This window comes from Salmo salar, chromosome 15, assembly GCF_965601325.2.
Source record: "Salmo salar chromosome 15, fSalSal1, whole genome shotgun sequence".
Lineage (NCBI taxonomy): Eukaryota > Metazoa > Chordata > Actinopteri > Salmoniformes > Salmonidae > Salmo > Salmo salar.
The window spans coordinates 89815285-89837197 of NC_138305.1; the positions used below are offsets into that span (position 1 = coordinate 89815285).

A 21913-nucleotide genomic window follows, 5' to 3' on the forward strand; every position below is an offset into this window, starting at 1 on the left:
GTATTTGCACTTGAGATGCGTTTATAGATGAGAAAGTGAACTTGCCATTTCCAAGAAGTTTAGCGGGGATGCCCTGCTCCGCGATCGATTGCCTAGGACAGGGCTCTCCAACCTTGTTCGTGGAGAGCTACCATCCTGAAGGTTCACACTCAAACCCTAATCTTGCGCAGTTGATTCAATAATTAGCTGGTTGATAAACTGAATCAGGTTAGTTCCAACTGGGGTTGGAGTGAAAACCTACAGGAAGTTAGCTCTCAAGGAACAGGATCGGAGAAACCCAACCTAGGACATCAATTGCCAGCCAGGGTTTCATTAAATACGCTATAGCCACAATACTTTTTATTGCACATTTAGGCCTAATTAAACTGATGCATTAGGCATTGTTTATACAGCACCAGTCAAAAGTTTGGACACCTACTCATTCAAGGGTTTATTTTTACTATTTTCTACATTGTAGAATATTGGAGACATCAAAACTATGAAATCACACATATGGAATCATGTAGTAACCAAAAAGTGTTAGAGATTCTTCAAAGTAGCCACCCTCTGCCTTGACAGCTTTGCACACGCTTGGCAATCTCTCAACCAGCTTCATGAGGTAGTCACCTGGAATGTATTTCAATTAACATGTGTGCCTTAATGCGTATGAGCCAATCAGTTGTGTTATGACCAAGTCCATATTATGGCAAGAACAGCTCAAATAAGCAAAGTGAAACAACAGTCCATTAGTTTAAGACATGGTCAGTCAATGCAGAACATTAAGAACTTTGAAAGTTTCTTCAAGTGCTGTCGCAAAAACCATCAAGCGCTATGATGAAACTGGCTCTGATGACGACTGCCACAGGAAAGGAAGACCCAGAGTTACCTCTACTGCAGAGGATAGGTTCATGAGAGTTACCAGCCTCAGAAATTGCTGCCCAAATAAATGCATCACAGAGTTCAAATAACAGACATCAACTGTTCAGAGGAGACTGTGTGAATCAGGCCTTCATGGTCGATTACTGCAAAGAAACCACTACTAAAAGAACACCAATTAGAAGAGACTTGCTTGGGCCAAGAAACACGAGTAATGGACACAAGACCAGTGGAAATCTGTCCTTTGGTCTGATGAGTCCTAATGAGATTTGTGGTTCCAACCGCCGTGTCTTTGAGAGACGCAGGGTTGGTGAACGGATGATCTGGTTTCCACCGTGTAGCATGGAGGTGGTGTGGTGTGCTTTGCTGGTGACACCGATTTATTTAGAATTCAAGGCACACTTAACCAGCATGGCTACCACAGCTTTCTGCAGCCACACGATCTGGTTTGCGCTTAGTGGGACTATCATTTGTTTTTCAATGACCCAACACACCTCCAGCCTGTGTAAGGACTATTTGACCAAGGAGAGTGACGGAGTGCTGCATCAGATGACCTGGCCTCCACAATCACCTGACTACAACCCAATTGAGATGGTTTGGGATGAGTTGGACTGCAGAGTGAATGAAAAGCAGTCAAATGCTCAGCATATGTGGGAACTCCTTCAAGACTGTTGGAAAAGCATTCCCCATGAAGCAGGTTGAGAGAATGCCAAGAGTGTGCAAAGTTGTCAATGCAAAGGGTGGCTACTTTGAAGAATCTAAAATATATTTTGATTTGTTTAACACTTTTGGTTACTACATGATTCCATGTGTTATTCCATAGTTTTTGTCTTCACTATTATTCTACAATGTAGAAAATAGTAAAAATAAAGAAAAACCCTTGAATGAGTAGGTGTCCAAACTTTTGACTGGTACTCTATATACAATGCATTGAGTATTCAGACCCCTTGACTTTCACATTTTGTTACGTTACAGCCTTATTCTAAAATGTATTACATTGTTTCCCTCAATCTACACACAATGCCCCATAATGACAACGCAAAAACAGGTTTTATCACATTTACATAAGTATTAGAACCCTTTACTCAGTACTTTGTTGAAGTACCTTTGGCAGCGATTACAGCAACGATTCTTCTTAGAAATGACGCTACAAGTTTGGCACACCTGTATTTGGGGTCTATTTCCCCCATTTCTTCTCTTCAGATCCTCTCAAGCGCTATCAGGTTGGATGGGGAGCGTCGTTGCACAGCTATTTTCAGGTCTCTCTAGAGATGTTCGATCAGGTTCAAGCCCGGGCTCTGGCTGGGCCACTCAAGGATATTGATACTTGTCCTGAAGCCACTCCTGCATTGTCCTGGCTGTGTGCTCAGGGTCGTTGTCCTGCTGGAAGGTGAAACTTCACCCCGGTCTGAGGTCCTGAGTGCCCTCTCCTGTGTGGCTCAGTTGGTAGAGCATGGTGTTTGCAACGCCAGGGTTGTGGGTTCGATTCCCACGGGGGACCAGTACGGGGAAAAAAAAAAAAAAAATGTATGAAATGTATGCATTCACTACTGTAAGTCGCTCTGGATAAGAGCGCCTGCTAAATGACTAAAATGGAAATGTCTCTGGAGTAGGTATTCATCAAGGATCTCTGTACTTTGCTCCGTTTGGGTTTCCCTCAATCCTGACTAGTCTCCCAGTCCCTGCCGGTGAAAAACAACCCCACAGCATAATGCTGCCACCACCATGCTTCACCGTAGGGATGATGCCAGCTTTCCTCCAGACGTGATGATTGAACTCTTTGGCGCGAGTGCCAATCTTGGTTTCATCAAACCAGAGAATCTTGTTTCTCATGGTCAGAGTCTTTAGGTACCTTTTTGGCAAACTCCAAGCGGCCTATCATGTGCCTTTTACTGAGGAGTGGGTTCCATCTGGCCACGCTACCATAAACTCCTGCTTGGTGGAGTGCTGCAGAGATGGTTGTCTTCCTGGAAGGTTCTCCCACCTCCACAGAGAAACTCTAAAGCTCTGTCCGAGTGACCATCGAGTTCTTGGTCACCTCCCAGACCAAGGCCCTTCTCCCCCGAGTCTTGGTGTTTCCAAACTTCTTCCATTTCAGAACGATGGAGGCCACTGTGTTCTTGGGGACCTTCAATGCTGCAGAAATTTTTTGGTACCCATCCCAAGATCTGTGCCTTGACACAATCCTGTCTCGGAGCACTACGGACAATTCCTTCAACCTCATAGCTTGGTTTTTGCTCTGACATGCATGGTCAACCGTGGGACCTTATATAGACAGGTGTGTGCCTTTCCAAATCATATCCAATCAATTGAATTTACCACAGGTGGACTCCAATCAAGTTGTAGAAACATCAAGGATGATCAATGGAAACAGGATGCACCAGAGCTCAATATCTAATCTCATAGCAAAGGGTCTGAACACTTACGTCAATAAGGTATTTCTGTTTTTGCTTTGTAATTATGGGGTAGTGTGTAGATTGATGAGGGAAAACATTTAATCCATTTTAGAATAAGACTAACGTAACAAAATGTGGAAAAAGCCAAGGGGTTTGAATACTTTCCGAATGCCCTGTAAACGTTATTATACTTGTGAATTTACGAGCCATTGCGAGACACACATTAGCAAGATACAGCCTATGCACACGGTTCCGACTGTTTGGCACACTTGTTCTTTCTCTTCGCTATGAAAAACACTTGTGTTTTTGGTCTTCGGTGTGTTGCCTGTAGAATAGCTCAGCCAGCTCATTGATAGCACCTACTTTAGTGAACTTGCACAAGACATTGCAAGCAAAGAAATTGAGAGGTATAGGCTATCGCAATGCTGTATGTCTTTTGATCACCGATGTACGGTTCTGACTGTCTGCCTGGTGGCCAACATGCCTATGCCCCTCGATCCCCTTTCTCTTCCTCCCTAGCTCGCTCTTTCTGTGCAGTAAAAGACGTGAGAGTTTTTATTCTAAGAAGTGGCCTACAGCAACTAGTTTCCTCCATTGCAAAAATACTGAATCTTAGCAGTCGACAGCAAATAGTCGAGGAATCCATTCTTTTAGAGTTGACTCCCCACCACTAGCGGAGAACATAGTATTAACTTTATCCACAACTCTGTCCAGCGCCGTTGCAATCAACTGTGAAGCCAAAATGTTACCAAACTGGAGATTTAAACGATGGAGGATCCTCCAATTCTGGTTTATCAATCCCACCACTCGCCCCACCATTCACAGAGTTCCAAGCAGTGCCTCACAAAAGTATTGTTTGAAATCTGCCAGTTAAGATTATAATTTGGATTACAACATGCGCATAGGCTGTAGTTGTTTTAACGGAATAGCCTACAATATTTTTTCAGCTCAGATTTACTCGAGGCAATGGCATACAACACAGCATAGGGATAGTCTATAGGCCTAGCCTACCAAGCCAACTTCCTCACATGGGCAACAATTAACCAGCTAAGTTAGCTAGTTAACGTGGGCCTACTAGGCTACATCTAGAACTTCAATCGTCTCAGGGCAGTGGCAAAACATTAATTTATGGTTAGATCAGACTCGCCGTCATAATCATTGGCCTGTACAGGGCATTAAGTCAAAACCACAAGTCGAAATCCCATCTCCATCCATGGCTTAGGAAAGGGACGATTTAGCAAGCTAGCTACTACAGGAAAATAACACAAGCAGACACGTTTTTCTGAAAAGAACATTTTGCTTAGGATGTGATTTGATTGGTGCGAAGCCAAATCCAAACTGGTCTCCCTTGGGGGCGTTTTGCTGCACCGGGACAAACCACAGTTGAGCTCAGCTCAATGCTGTTTGGCAAATAATTTTATTGTTTTATCAATGAGGCCAAATGCTTGCTGGCATCAATCAATCAATCAAATGCTATGGCGGCAACATGTCATACTCTTTTGGTCTGACAGTAACAGATACATTGGCTACACATACTGAGACACAGGGCCGCTGTTTCACTCAATCAGATTATTTCTCTGGCAAGTATCAGCCACTTGCAAATTGGCGGAAAATTATGAAAACACTAACAGACGAAAGATACTTTTAGAATTGCCATTTGTCAAATTTAAGGGAAAGTGGCATCCATGAATACATGACGCCGTCTCCTTCCCTTCATCAAATGGCGGGTGCACAGTGCACTGTTTGGATGCTGGAATTACACGTAACAAAAACATAAAACACAGTGATGGAAAAAGTACTCAATTGTCATAGGGAAAATTTATGGAGTAAAAAGTACATCATTTTCTTTAGGAATGTAGTGAAGTAAAAAAGTTGCAAAAAATATAAATAGTAAAGTACCGATAACCCAAAAAACTACTTAAGTACTTTAACATATTTTTATACCACCGTAAACACAACATGTAAAGTTGTGTTTTCATGTTCCATGAGCTGAAATAAAAGATCACACAAATTTGTTTCATCCCTGTTTGTGAGCATTTCTCCTTTGCCAAGATAATCCATCCACCTGACAGGTGTGGCATATCAAGAAGCTTATTAAACAAGAGTTGCATCTTGTGCTGGGGACAATAAAAGTTTTGCAAGAAAATGTCATGTTAATTTCTCTACCATAAGCTGCCTTCAATGTCGTTTAAGAGAATTTGGCACTAGGTCCAACCGGCCTCAACTGCAGACCACGTGTAACAGTGCCAGCCCAGGACCTTCTACACCTGGCGCCCACCCATAGCTGCGCCCCTGCCCAGTCATGTGAAATCCATAGATCAGGGCCTAATGAATTTATTTAAAATGAACTGAGATCTTATATGAACTTTAACTCAGTAAAATCGTTGAAATTGTGTCATGTTGCGTTTATATTTTTGTTCAGTATATTCTGGAGTGGACAACATGCGCAGGTAGCCTACTTTAAGTGATTCGTTTTACAATCAGATGAAAACATGACTGGTTGTGTTCATGCCACATTAAACAAGGTAATCCATGTTTTTACTATTAGGGCGATCAAAAAGCGTAGTGCACGTGCAATGTGGTTTGTGACTACAATAATTTCCCATTGTAGCAAATTCCATTGAATAAATCCCATTAACGATTTTTCAGAAATCTTGTTACTGATTTGGTAACAGAATTTAGTTTAAATAACCTAATAATTAAACTAAATTGATACCAGTAAAACAGTCTAATTGACAGGTCTACCTTAATTGTTACTTGTGAACTTTTATTACCTTATCTCCTGAGAGACATTAGAAAATATCTTAACGACCTGGGTGGGGTTTTTGGTAACGGAATTACAGGCACAGAGCAATTTATCTTAAATTTACTTAAGACTGGAGAAGAAAAAAACATCTACTAAATATAAGTGTTGATATTAGTTAGCAGGTGTCGTTACTTAAAAGTACAACACAATGTTTAATACATTTTTTAGACTTTCTGGTAATGTTTTCTAAGACACCTTTTCAATCTGTTTGACAAAGAACATATGACTTTGGACATACTTACGTTTTCCTGGACCAAACTCGAGTCCGAATGGCTGTGTCATTGGCAATTTCTTGCTCCCCTTTTCATCACGAAGAAGTGTAGTCTACATACAAATGCAAGGGCTCCTGTGTTGTTATAGGCTCGTCAAACTAAATACAGAAGTGAAACGTCAGAACGCTAGTTAGCTAGCTCGTATACAACTTATGTTTCACACTACCATGAACGAAACAGGACACAACTTTGAGCTTGCCTATATATAGTCATTCTGGCTCAAACTCCCCCAACAACATGACATCACCTGTGCTTCCCGACATAACGGCTTCGTTTCAAACATACGCCCTTAGGGGGAATCCGCGCGGACATATTTGTTGTCAGTCCAAATGTCACCCAAGTAAGGGAAGTTTGCAACATAAGCCCCTCAGCACTCGTTTTTAATGTTGGTTGTTGAGTCATTCTATCTCCCCCCCCCCCAACTAGCTAAATTGCCATACATATTTAATGATTTTCGACCTGTCCCCAAATTAATATAATTGGTTCAGAGTTTGTTTTGATATTTTAACCTGTGTGTCATGATCACGTTTGGTGTGGGGGGTCAAAATACATTTATGCACGATGGTGCAGCCGGTTTTGGTTCCGTGTTACGGGGGAATCCCCGGGGACATATTTGTCGTCGGTCCAAATGAATAGACAAGCAAGGGAAGTTTGCGACGTAAGTCCCTCAGCACTCGTTTTTAATGGAGTTTGCGAGTGTACAATTATGTTCACTTCGGGGCCTGAAACGCCCCATAATTCAATTCGCGATGATTGTGCATCCGCTAAGAAAAGTCCGCCAAAACTTAAAACCTCAACATACAAGTGTAAGTAAAAACGAATGTACATAAGTTAGAAATTGTGCTACTAATGCACAAACACGTCTCGTAAAAGTAATTATGTTTTTGTTTGGTTAGCTTTTGGAAATTGTACAAATAAAGCATTTTACCTCAGAAGTAGCTAGGCAGGCTAACGTTAATTAGCTAATTAATTTGCTAGTTATCATACAGTAGATGTATATTAAAAATGATATAGTTAATATAAGTAGACATGCAAACATAATTGACTGTAGAGCATAAAGCACCCACAAGCTACCAGTGGCTGAAAACAACACATTAGTCGCGGGACGAACGTGTGACTAATATCTGGGCAAGGGTGGTCCATTTAAAATGAATTCCTTCCTCCCTCTTTTTCATTTTTTTAACAAACATCAACAAACAAAAGAGGAATAGTCACATGCAAACAAGCATAATGTTGGAAGTTTACATACACTTAGGTTGGGCAGCGGAGTCAATCACCACATTCCGGAGACACCTGAAACTCCACCTCTTTAAGAAATACCTGGGATAGGATTAAGTAATCCTTCTAACCCCCCCCCCCCCCCCCCCAAAAAAATATAGATGTACTATTGTAAAGTGGTTGTTCCACTGGATATCATAAGGTGAATGCACCAATTTGTAAGTCGCTCTGGATAAGAGCGTCTGCTAAATGACGTAAATATTGGAGTCATTAAAACTCGTTTTTCAACAGCTCCACAAATTTCTTGTAAACAAACTATAGTTTTGGCAAGTCGGTTAGGACATCTACTTTGTACATGACACAAGTAATTTTTCCAACAATTCTTTACAGATTATTTCACTTATAATTCACTGTAACACAATTCCAGTGGGTCAGAAGTTTACATAAACTAAGTTGACTGTGCCTTTAAACAGCTTGGAAAATTTCTGGAAATGATGTCATGGCTTCAGAAGCTTCTGATAGGCTAATTGACATCATTTGAGTCAATTGGAGGTGTACCTGTGGGTGTATTTCAAGGCCTACCTTCAAACTCAGTGCCTCTTTGCTTGACATCATGGGGAAATCAGCCAAGACCTCCTAGACCTAGACCTACACAAGTCTGGTTCATCCTTGGGAGCAATTTCATAACGCCTGAAGGTACCACGTTCATCTGTACAAACAATAGTACGCAAGTATAAACAACATGGGACCACGCTGCCATCATACCGCTCAGGAAGGAGACACGTTCTGTCTCCTAGAGATGAACGTACTTTGGTGCGAAAAGTGCAAATCAATCCCAGAATAACAGCAAAGGACCTTGTGAAGATGCTGGAGGAAACAGGCGCAAAAGTATCTACACTGCTCAAAAAAATAAAGGGAACACTTAAACAACACAATGTAACTCCAAGTCAATCACACTTCTGTGAAATCAAACTGTCCACTTAGGAAGCAACACTGATTGACAATAAATTTCACATGCTGTTGTGCAAATGGAATAGACAACAGGTGGAAATTATAGGCAATTAGCAAGACACCCCCAATAAAGGAGTAGTTCTGCAGGTGGTGACCACAGATCACTTCTCAGTTCCTATGCTTCCTGGCTGATGTTTTGGTCACTTTTAAATGCTGGCGGTGCTTTCACTCTAGTGGTAGCATGAGACGGAGTCTACAACCCACACAAGTGGCTCAGGTAGTGCAGCTCATCCAGGATGGAACATCAATGCGAGCTGTGGCAAGAAGGTTTGCTGTGTCTGTCAGCGTAGTGTCCAGAGCATGGAGGCGCTACCAGGAGACAGGCCAGTACATCAGGAGACGTGGAGGAGGCCGTAGGAGGGCAACAACCCAGCAGCAGGACCGCTACCTCCGCCTTTGTGCAAGGAGGAGCAGGAGGAGCACTGCCAGAGCCCTGCAAAATGACCTCCAGCAGGCCACAAATGTGCATGTGTCTGCTCAAACGGTCAGAAACAGACTCCATGAGGGTGGTATGAGGGCCCGACGTTCACAGGTGGGGGTTGTGCTTACAGCCCAACACCATGCAGGACGTTTGGCATTTGCCAGAGAACACCAAGATTGGCAAATTTGCCACTGGCGCCCTGTGCTCTTCACAGATGAAAGCAGGTTCACACTGAGCCTGTTCCCCAGACCTGAATCCAATTGAGCACATCTGGGACATCATGTCTCGCTCCATCCACCAACGCCACGTTGCACCACAGACTGTCCAGGAGATGGCGGATGCTTTAGTCCAGGTCTGGGAGGAGATCCCTCAGGAGACAGAAAAAAATGCACAGAAAAAAATGTATGAAATTGTATGAAATGTATGCATTCACTACTGTAAGTCGCTCTGGATAAGAGCGTCTGCTAAATGACTAAAATGTAAAATGTAAAAAATGAGACCATCCGCCACCTCATCAGGAGCATGCCCAGGCGTTGTAGGGAGGTCATACAGGCACGTGGAGGCCACACACACTACTGAGCCTCATTTTGACTTGTTTTAAGGACATTACATCAAAGTTGGATCAGCCTGTAGTGTGGTTTTCCTCTTTAATTTTGAGTGTGACTCCAAATCCAGACCTCCATGGGTTGATAAAATTGGATTTCCATTGATTATATTTGTGTGATTTTGTTGTCAGCACATTCAACTATGTAAAGAAAAAAGTATTTAATAAGATTATTTAATTCATTCAGATCTGGGATGTGTTATTTTAGTGTTCCCTTTATTTTTTTGAGCAGTGTATATCCATAGTAAAATGAGTCCTATATCGAAATAACCTGAAAGGCTGCTCAGCAAGGAAGAAGCCACTGCTCCAAAACTGCCATAAAAAAGCCAGACTACAGTTTGCAACTGCACATGGGGACAAAGATTGTACTTTTTGGAGAAATGTCCTCTGGTTTGATGAAACAAAAATAGAACTGTTTGGCCATAATGACCATCGTTATGTTTGGAGGAAAAAAGGGGAGGCTTGCAAGCCGGAGAACACATTTACATTTTAGTCATTTAGCAGACGCTCTTATCCAGAGCGACTTACAGTAGTGAATGCATACATTTCATTTCATGCATTTTTTTTTTTGTACTTGCCCCCCGTGGGAATCGAACCCACAACCCTGGCGTTGCACACACCATGCTGGCGTTGCACACACCATGCTGGCGTTGCAAACACCATGCTCTACCAACTGAGCCACAGGGAACACCATCACATCCCAACACCATCCCATCCCAACATCCCACCATCCCATCCCAACACCATCAGGTGCTTTGCTGCAGGAGGGACTGGTGCACTTCACAAAATAGATGGCATTATGAGAACGGAAAATTACGTGGATATATTGAAGCAATATCTCAAGTCATCAGTCAGGAAGTTAAAGCTTGGTTGCAAATGGGTCTTCCAAATGGACAATGACCCCAAGCATACTTCCAAAGTTGTGTCAAAATGGCACAAGGACAACAAAGTCAAGGTATTGGAGTGGTCATCACAAAGCCCTGACCTCAATCCTATAGAAAATGTGTGGGCAGAACTGAAAAAGCGTGTGCGAGCAAGGAGGCCTACAAACCTGACTCAGTTACACCAGCTCTGTCAGAAGGAATGTGTCACGACTTCCGCCGAAGTCGGCTCCCCTCCTTGTTCGGGCGGCGGTCGACATCACCGGCCTTCTAGCCATCGCCGCTCCATTTTTTATTGTTCCATTTGTTTTGTCTTGTTCCCCGCACACCTGGTTTACATTCCCTAATCACACTGCATATATATTCCTCTGTTCTCCCCATGTCTGTGTGGAATTGTTTTGTTTTTTGTATCGTGCCAGTCTGGTTTTTCACCCTGGGCATTGCTATTTGGGGAATTATTGGTGAACCTTATTGTTATATGATTAACGGTATTTTGCACTTGTCACTTTTGCCGATTGGCTTGAGTTGTAGCTGTTTGCGCCCGTCTGTTTGTTGCTCTTGGCTAATAAAGTCGCCTGATCACCTATTCTCTGCTCTCCTGCACTTGACTCGAATGACCAGCAGCGAAAACCCTGACAGAATGGGACAAAATTCCCCCAACGAAATGTGGGAAGCTTGTGGAAGGCTACCCAAAACCTTTGACCCAAGTTAAACAATTTAAAGGCAATGCTTCTGAATGTGATGAAATAAATAAAAGCTGAAATAAATCATTCTCTACTATTATTCTGACATTTCACATTCTTAAAATAAAGTGGCGATCCTAACTGACCTAACACAGGGATTGTTTTACCAGGATTAAATGTCAGGAATTGTGAAAAACTGAGTTTAAATGTATTTGGCTAAGGTGTATGTAAACTTCCGACTTCAACTGTACATAAACTATTTACATTGCTAGGAATCTTAAACAAATGAAATTCATTAATAATACAAGTTTTAATTGCCTTTTTGTTTTCCATTTTAGTTAAAGTAGTGCCATATTGTTTAAATTCATTTTAAAGTTAAAAAAGTTAGGTTTTGAATTAGACCATTTGCATTTGTGAATATGAAATTTACCTAATATTATTATTTTTAAACCGTATATCTTTGTTGTTCCATAGAAAGTATCTGTGAGGGGAAAAATAGTTTATAAGCTAATATCCAAGCTAAAATTGCCTGCTCATGGAATTTGGCCAATTTTACTGGGATTTTATCAACATCAAAATTGTTCTGGTTCTTAATATACTTCAGAATCCAATTTATTGTAAAAGTATTATTTAGAGTATTGAAATCTAAAACCTCAAGACCTCCTTGTTCTTGGGTATTAGTGAGAATATATTTCCGTAGATAGTGAAACTTGTTCATCCAAATAAAATTACAAAGAATCTTATCTAAGTCCTTTACAATTTTAGTGGATAATTCAAGTGATAATAAGACATAACCAATCTGGATAACCCTTCAGCTTTGGACTATAAAACCCGACCGTATAACGAAATATCTCTCAGCAACCAGAGGTTCTATTTCTTAGTTTCTTTCTCAATAATGGGGTTAAAGTTTAATTCACTCCTTTGTTTTTCATCGTTGCATATAACAATTCCAAGATAAGTAACCTTATCTTTAATTGGAATACCATATACTTCCTGTAAAACACAATCCTTGAGTGGAAATAAGACTGACTTATTGATATCAATTTTCAAACCCGAAACTAAGGAAAAGTCTTGAATACAGGAAACTGCTTTAGAAACCTCATTCCTGTCTCTCAAAAATATGGTATCATCAGCCAGTTGACATAGTTTAAATTATTTGCCAAGTGCTGAAACACCTTAAATTCCCTTTCTTGATATGAAGAGCCATAATTGGGCAGCCCTGCCTAATGCCACGCCCAATATTAAATGTTTGGGATGTCCCGTGAGCTAATTTTACAGAGTTGTACTATATAAAGTTTGGACTGCTTTAAAAAAAAAGTCACCAAACCACAAAAAACATATTGCTTTGAACATAATCTCATGTTCTACAGTATCAAAAGCTTTATAAAAACCAACAAACATAAGAAAACTATCATCAAGGATGAGGTCATTATAGTCAAACATATCTAAGATCAACCTGATGTTATTACTAATGTGTCGACATGCATAAAACCAGATTGTTCTTCATCAATTATATGATGCAAGCCTTGTTTCAACCTCTTAGCAAATACAGGGGCAAATAATTTCCCATCATTATTCAATAGGCTAATGGATTCCTTCCTTCCTCCCTCGCCCTGCAAGTGAAAACTCGTCAGACGTCCTGATACGTCAGAAGTGTCCACTTAATTTGAGGGCTGAGGGGAGAGGGTGTGTCTGTTTTGTGTTTGGAATGCTGCCATAAAGTCCAAAGGGGTAACCCAGAAACGTCACAGGGACTATAGATTCCGTTTAGAATGATCTTTCAAAAATTATTTTGGCCAAATTTCATATTCACAAATGTCAATTTACAAACAAAACACCACATTTTATTACCTTGCAAAAATAAATTGAACTATATTTTAAGACAAGTAAATACTCTACCAACAAAAAAGCAGTTAGAATTGTGTGTATGTCCCTTAAGGTCCTTGTGTAATGTGATATTATACCCCCTAGCCCAAATGTCCTTTGTATATTCTTTATATATACACACTTGTGTTCCCCATGTACTTTTTGTATTGATTTGTTGTTACTAAAAATACAAAAAATAAATAATTTTGCCACCAGCATTCTTCTTCTTCAATGAGGTTTAATGGGGATTGGCATCCAATAAATGTTGCATTACCGCCACCTACTAGACTGGAGTACAACTCCCTTATACTTTGCTTTAAAAAATAAACAAATACCCTACCATCCAACACTACCCTAAAAAAAAAAGTATATATATAAAAAAAAGTACACCATTCCTACTCCAATATTTAAATCTATTTAGTCCTACCTCAGGCCAACAACTGGAAAGGATGGGACACCACCACTTAACACACCCTGTAACTCTTCTGATGTCAAGTCTCGCACACCCAAATACCTCTCTGCAGATGTCACCACAAGCTCAATTTCCTGCAACTTACGTTCCATCCCTGCAGTACAGTTAAAAATCCAATCTTACTGAAAGATATCACCTGTTGGCCTATCCCTCTGTACTGGTACAGATCTAATACTCACACTGCTCCTCTCAGGATCCCTGCTCCTTGACCCATCTTCCTCTACTTTCTTCACTGCCTCAGCATTTGAGCATCTGCACTACTCTAACCTTGGAAACCTGAATTTGCCTCTCTCGCACGGGACATTTCTGATCCCCAGCCCCACGGGTACCCCTACAATTAACACATACCACTACTTTCCCCAATGCTACACATTCCTTTGTCTCATGCCCTTCTGCACACTTCTTACACCTAGGAACCTCCCTCCTACAAACTGCTGCCACATGCACTTAAGCTTGACAGCTGTAACAACGTAATGTATTCGGCACAAAAGCTTGCACAGGATAACTTATATATCCTAACATCACATTGTTGAGCAAAGACTCAACATCAAAACTCAAAAGAACAGACAATGACTCTTCTGTTTCACCACTCACGCCACCCTGTCTGCATCACACTAAATAACGAGCATCACAAACATCAGGAATCTTCCCCTTCAGTTGGTCAACTTTTACATTTACTGGTACCTCAGTAATCACTCCTTTCAATGGTGCCCTTTTCATGAGAGCAAAATAATTCAACTTTCTTGCCCCCATTAGTTTAAAGCGGAGCGTCTTCTCCCTCTGACCAGCAGAAACAATGATCACAAGACCACTTCTGGCTACCCTCACCGATTCCACAGTACCCAACTCTGTTTTCACCCACCCTGAAACTATAAATACATCAGCCAAAAGGCAAGGGTCCACTTTTTCCAATAACTTCACTCCTACTGTCACACAGACTCATCTTTATCCTGACAGTGCAAGCCTTGGGCTCCGAGACCTTCACCACACCTACCACCTTCGATACTTGGACCTCATTCACTTCCATTTCTCCTCCTGTCTTCAGCTCACTCTGCTTACTCATTCTTCTTTAACAAACCATCTCCCTTTTTCCCACAATTTTTAACTGACTCAAGCTCACCCTCTTTCTTCCTCTCTCTCTCTTAGACCTCCTCTGCCTCTCTTTTTCGCTCTATACCTCCTATTTATTCCAAGTATACGTCTCCTGATGATAATACTGCAATTCTTCTGACACACACTACCGTTCAAAAGTTTGGGGTCACTTCAAAAATGTCCTTGTTTTTGAAAGAAAAGCTACTTTTTTGTCCATTAAAATAACATCAAATTGATCAGAAATACAGTGTAGACATTGTTAATGTTGTAAATGACTTGTATCTGGAAATGGCTGCTTTTTAATTGAATATCTACATAGGCGTACTAAGGCCCATTATCAGCAACCATCACCGCTGTGTTCCAATGGGACGTTGTGTTAGCTAATCCAAGTTTATCATTTTAAAAGGCTAATTGATTATTAGAAAACCCTTTTGCAATTATGTTAGCACAGCTGAAAACTGTTGTTCTGATTAAAGAAGCCAGTTGAGTATTTTATTTTTACCTTTATTTAACTAGGCAAGTCAGTTAAGAACAAATTCTTATTTTCAATGACGGTCTAGGAACAGTGGGTTAACTGCCTTGTTCAGGGGCAGAACGACAGATTTGTACCATGTCAGCTCGGGGATTCGAACTTGCAACCTTTCAGTTACTAGCCCAACGCTCTAACCACTAGGCTACCCTGCCACCCATCTGGAGCATCAGCATTTGTGGGTTCGATTACAGGCTCAAAATAGCCAAAAACAAAGCACTTTCTTCTGAAACTCGTCAGTCTATTCTTGTTCTGAAAAATGATGGCTATTCCATGCGAGAAATTGCCAAGAAACTGAAGATCTCGTACAACGCTGTGTACTCCCTTCACAGAACAGCGCAAACTGTCTCTAACCAGAATAGATTGGGAGGTCCCGGTGCACAGCTGAGCTAGAGGACAAGTACATTAGTGTGTCTAGTTTGAGAAACAGATACCTCACAAGTCCTCAACTGGCAGCTTCATTAAATTGCACCCACAAAACACCAGTCTCAACGTCACCAGTGAAGAGGCGACTCCAGGATGCTGGCCTTCTATGCAGAATTGCAAAGAAAAAGCCATATCTCAGACTGGCCAATAAAAATAAAAGATTAAGATGGGCAAAAGAACACAGGCACTGGACAGAGGAACTCTGCCTAATGACTCTGTCTAGTTTGAGATGTTTGACCAGCAGGTGTCTACAAACTTTTGGTCATGTAGTGTATATGAAGCACCATGTTATAGCAGTTGGGTCTGGTCTGCTTAGTTCATTGACTCCAGAAAAAAATGAGGGAGTGGGATGTCTCACTTCTGGGTATCATGGGATAATCTTAATTGATTTCACTATACCATATCTCTGTAATTTCTACAGATTTCCTTTCAGCAAACCGCCTGTATGGCTGGACACAATGGCTGGACAACATATACTGAGATGACTTTTATCCAAAGAAACATGGTATTCTGCTCGCTTCATTTCAGTCTGGATTGTTTCAGCAGCTTGTGCAACCGGAAAAACCTGCTGTGGTTTTACTCAACTTTTATGTGAGACTGTCTTGTGCAGCATCAAATTCTGTATGATTTGAGGCTGAGCCATCTTTCCATGATCACATTGGATCTAAATATTTAATCAAAATTACTATATTGATCAGATAACTGATTTTCTTGTGCCTTTTTATTTAGCAGTTTACCATCTTCGATAAGAGTTACACCCTCTACAACCCATGTGCAGCGAAGGCCTGCCTATTCAAATCCTTGGATGTCAACAAATAGCTCATCAGAAGGTTACAAATGAAGAGCCAGCTGATCAACAAGAGGAGGCTTGAATTGAAGGCAGCACGGGCTGAGTTGTCGAGTCTACGCTGCTGGTGGAATCTGGCCAGTGCTGATGCTAAGAATCTATACGGCCCAAGAGCAGAGCTGTGAATATCAGCTGACACATTGACATTGGTTTTATTGGAAAGCTATTTTGCATTTGTTGATCCTCTTCTGAAAACATTGTTGAAGATAACTTTTTTATCTATCTTCAAATCTCATCTTGGCCAATGAGTGTAAAATATTTAATATGGAAAGCTTTGCAGACCTATCCATCTTGCTGCCGTTCGCAAAATCATTATTTTGATATGGTACACTATTCCAAGAGTTTACAGGGACCTTTCTGGACTAACTTTTCATCCCTGAATTAACATTTATCAAGGATTCCAAGACACAAAAATAAAGTTTTAAAACATTTCATTGAGATGTCAATAAGTTTGGCACATGCAGGCATTTAAAACCTGGCCTGATTTTTTTTTCAAAGAGATACACATACACATACTACTAGTCAATTGTTTGGACACACCTACTCATTCAAGGCTTTTTCTTTACTTTACCATTTTCTACATTGTAGAATAATAGTGAAGACATTAAAACTATGAAATAACATATGGAATCATGTAGTAAACAAAAAAGCGTTAAAACAAATCTAAATATATTTTAGATTCTTCCAAGTAGCCACCCTTTGCTTTGATGACAGCTTTGCACACTCTTGGCATTCTCTCAATCAGCTTAACCTGGAATGCTTTTCCAGCAGTCTTGAAGGAGTTCCCACATATGCTGAGCACTTGTTGGCTGCTTTTCCTTCACTCTGCGGTCCAACTCATCCCAAACCATCTCAATTAGGTTGAGGTCAGGTGGTTGTGGAGGCCAGGTCATCTGATGCAGTACTCCATCACTCTCCTTCTTGGTCAAATAGCCCTTACACAGCCTGAACGTGTGTTGGGTCACTGTCCTGATGAAAAACAATGACCAGATGGGATGGTGTATTGCTGCAGAATGCTGTGGTAGCCATGCTGGTTAAGTGTGCCTTGAATTCTAAATAAATCACAGACAGTGTCACCAGCAAAGCACCATCACACCTCCTCCATGCTTCATGGTGGGAACCACACATGCGGAGATCTTCCGTTCACCTACACTCCGTCTCACAAAGACAAGTCGGTTGGAACCAGAAATCTATAATTTGGACTCATTAGACCAAAAGACAGATTTCCACCGGTCTAATGTCCATTGCTCGTGTTTCTTGGCCCAAGAAAGTATCTTATTATTGGTGTCCTTTAGTAATGGTTTCTTTGCAGTAATCGACCATGAAGGCCTGATTCACACAGTCTCCTCTGAACTTGATGTCTGTTATTTGAACTCTGTGAAGCATTTATTTGGGCTGCAATTTCTGAGGCTGGTAACTCTAATGAACTTATCCTCTGCAGCAGAGGTAACAACTGGGTCTTCCTTTCCTGTGGCGGTCCTCACGAGAGCCAGTTCCATCATAGCGCTTGATAGTTTTTGCAACTGCATTTGAAGAAAAATTCTTACTTTTCCAGATTGACTGACCTGCATGTCTTAAAGTAATCAGGTACTGTCAATTCTGTTTGCTTATTTGAGCTGTTCTTGCCATAATATGGACTAGGTCTTTTACCAAATAGGGCTATCTTCTGTATACCAACCCTACCTTGTCACAACACAACTGATTGGCTCAAACGTATTAGGAAAGAAATTCCACAAATTGACTTTTAATAAGGCACACCTGTTAATGAAAATGCATTCCAGCTGACTACCTCATGAAGCTGGTTGAGAGAATGCCAAGAGTGTGCAAAGCAGTGGTATTCCATAGTTCTCATGTCTAAACTATTATTATACAATGTAGAAAATAGTAAAAATAAAGAAATCCTGGAATGAGTACGTGTGTCCAAACTTGACTGGTACTGTACAGTTGTGGCCAAAAGTTTTGAGAATGACACAGATATTAATTTCCACAAAGTTTGCTGCTTCAGTGTCTTTAGATATTTTTGTCAGATGTTACTATGGAATACTGAAGTATAATTAGAAGCATTTCATAAGTGTCAAAGGCTTTTATTGACAATTACATGAAGTTGATGCAAAGAGTCAATATTTGCAGTAAGACCTCTGCAATCCACCCCGGCATGCTGTAAATTAACTTCTGGGCCACATCCTGACTGATGGCAGCCCATTCTTGCATAATCAATGCTTGGAGTTTGTCAGAATTTGTGGGTTTTTGTTTGTCCACCCACCTCTTGAGGATTGACCACAAGTTCTCAATGGGATTAAGGTCTGGGGAGTTTCCTGGCCATGGACCCAAAATATAGATGTTTTATTCCCCGAGCCACTTAGTTATCACTTTTGCCTTATGGCAAGGTGCTCCATCATGCTGGAAAAAGCATTGTTCGTCACCAAACTGTTCCTGGATGGTTGGGAGAAGTTGCTCTCGGAGGATGTGTTGGTACCATTCTTTATTCATGGCTGTGTTCTTAGTGAAAATTGTGAGTGAGCCCACTCCCTTGGCTGAGAAGCAACCCCACACATGAATGGTCTCAGGATGCTTTACTGTTGGCATGATACAGGACTGATGGTAGCGCTCACCTTGTCTTCTCCGAACAAGCTTTTTTTCCGGATGCCCCAAACAATCGGAAAGGGGATTCATCAGAGAAAATGACTTTACCTCAGTAGTCCAATCCCTGTACCTTTTGCAGAATATCAGTCTGTCCCTGATGTTTTTCCTTGAGAGAAGTGGCTTTTTTTGCTGCTCTTCTTGACACCAGGCCATCCTCCAAAAGTCTTCACCTCACTGTGCGTGCAGATGCACTCACACCTGCCTGCTGCCATTCCTGAGCAAGCTCTGTACTGGTGGTGCCCCGATCCCGCTGCTGAATCAAGTTAAGGAGACGGTCCTGGCGCTTGCTGGACTTTCTTGGGCGCCCTGAAGCCTTCTTCACAACAATTGAACCACTCTCCTTGAAGTTCTTGATGATCTGATAAATGGTTGATTTAGGTTCAATCTTACTGGCAGCAATATCCTTGCCTGTGAAGCCCTTTTTGGGCAAAGCAATGATGACGGCATGTGTTTCCTTGCAGGTAACCATGGTTGACAGAGGAAGAACAATGATTCCAAGCACTACCCTCCTTTTGAAGCTTCCAGTCTGTTATTTGAACTCAATCAGCATGACAGAGTGATCTCCAGCCTTGTCCTTGTGAACACTCACACCTGTGTTAACAAGAGAATCACTGGTCCTTTTGTGGCAGGGCTGAAATGCAGTGGAAATGCTTTTGGGGGATTCAGTTAATTTTCATGGCAAAGAGGGACTTTGCAATTCATCTGATCACTCTTCATAACATTCTGGAGTATATGCAAATTGACATCATATAAACTGAGGCAGCAGACTTTGAAAATTAATATTTGTCATTCTCAAAACTTTTGGCCACGACTGTATATACAGTTGAAGTCAGAAGTTCACATACACCTTAGCCAAATACATTTAAACTCCGTTTTTCATCATTCCTGACATTTAATCCTAGTACAAATTCCCTGTCGTAGGTCAGTTAGGATCATTTTATTTTAAGAATGCGAAATGTCAGAAAATAGTGATTTATTTCAGCTTTTATTTCTTTCATCACATGCCCAGTGGGTCAGACGTTTTCATACACTCAGTATTTGGTAGCACTGCCTTTAAATTGTTTAACTTGGGTCAAACGTTTTGGGTAGCCTTCCACAAGCTTCCCACAATAAGTTGGGTGAATTTTGGCCCAATACTCCTGACAGAGCTGGTGTAACCGAGTCAGGTTTGTAGGCCTCCTTGCTCACACATGCTTTTTCAGTTCTGCCCACAAACTTTCTATGGGATTGCGGGCAGGGCTTTGTGAATACCACTCCAATACCTTGACATTGTTGTCCTTAAGCCATTTTGCCACAACTTTGGAAGTATGCTTGGGGTCATTGTCCATTTGGAAGACCCATTTGTGACCAAGCATTAACTTCCTGACTGAAGTCTTGAGATGTTGCTACAATATAGCCACATAATTTTCCGGTCTCATGAAGCCATCTATTTTGTGAAGTGCACCAGTCCCTCCTGATGCAAAGCATCCCCATAACATGATGCTGCAACCCCTAGTGCTTCACGGTTGGGATGGTGTTCTTTCGGCTAGCCTCCCCATTTTTCCTCCAAACATAACGATGGTCATTATGGCCAAACAGTTCTATTTTTGTTTCATCAGACCAGAGGACATTTCTCCAAAAAGTACTGTCTTTGTCCCCATGTGCAGTTGCAAACCGAAGTCTGGCTTTTTTATGGTGGTTTTGGAGCAGTGGCTTCTTTGCTGAGCGTCCTTTCAAGTTATGTCGATATAGGACTTGTTTTACTGTCGATATAAATACTTTTGTACCCATTTCCTCCAGCATCTTCACAAGGTCCTTTGCTGTTCTCGGATTGATTTGCACTTTTCGCACCAAAGTACGTTCGTCTCTAGGATACAGAAAGTGTCTCCTTCCTGAGCGGTATGATGGCTGCGTGGCCCCATGGTGTTTACATTTGCATACTATTGTTTGTACAGATGAACATGGTACCTTCAGGCGTTTGGAAATTGCTCCCAAGGATGAACCAGACTTGTGGTCTACAATTTTTTTCTGAGGTCTTGGCTGATTTCTTTTGATTTTCCCATGATGTCAAGCAAAGCAGCATTGCGTTTGAAGGTAGGCCTTGAAATACATCCACAGGTACACCTCCAATTGATTCAAATGTCAATTAGCCTATCAGAAGCTTCTAAAGTCATGACGTCATTTTCTAGAATTTTCCAAACTGTTTAAAGGCACAGTCAACTTAGTGCATGTAAACTTGAGTTATAAGTAAAATAATCTCTCTGCAAACAGTTGTTGGAAAAATTACTTGTCACGCACAAAGTAGATGTCCTAAACGATCTTTTCCAAAACTATAGTTTGTTAACAAGAAATTTGTGGAATAGTTGAAAAACAAGTTTTATTGACTCCATCCTAAGTGTATGTAAACCTCCGACTTCAACTGTATAAATGGCATTTCATGAACACATACACTACCGGTGAAAAGTTTTAGAACACATACTCATTCAAGGGTTTTTCTTTACTTTTACTCTTTTCTACATTGTAGAATAATAGTGAAGACAAACTATGAAATAACACATATGGAATCATATAGTAACCAACCTGTCATATAGTCATCAAGGCAAAGGATGGCTATTTGAATAATAACAAATACATTTTGATTTGTTTAACACTGTTGGTTACTGTGTTATTTCATCGTTTTGAGGGCTTCACTATTATTCTCCAATGTAGAAAATAGTAAAAATAAAGAAAAAAACAATGAATAGGTGTTCTGAAACTTTTGACCGGTAGTGTACTTTTTCTAATATATTCCCATCTTTCAAGTTACCCTAAAACTTGGGACTACAGTGAATTAGATCTAAAATGTCAACAATAAACCACTCAAGTTACATAACTGAATATAGGCCTACACCTGGTCTGTTATTTTCTGTACT

At 41.0% G+C, this 21913-nt stretch overlaps 1 protein-coding gene across 2 annotated transcripts in view; it reads right to left on the reverse strand.

Moving 5' to 3' along the window:
• Positions 1–7597, reverse strand: part of LOC106572395 (F-box only protein 6) — a 45585-nt gene extending 37988 nt beyond the window's left edge. Inside the window, exons 1-2 of one of the 2 annotated variants that reach the window (XM_014146515.2) lie at positions 7579–7597; positions 6300–6427 (exon numbers count right to left, since the gene is read on the reverse strand). The gene's annotated coding sequence lies outside the window, so the exon portion shown is untranslated. Of the gene's footprint in view, positions 1–6299; positions 6662–7578 lie in introns of those variants that run through there. The other variant, XM_082962136.1, reaches the window with a different exon arrangement.
• Between the last annotated feature and the right edge of the window lie 14316 nt (positions 7598–21913).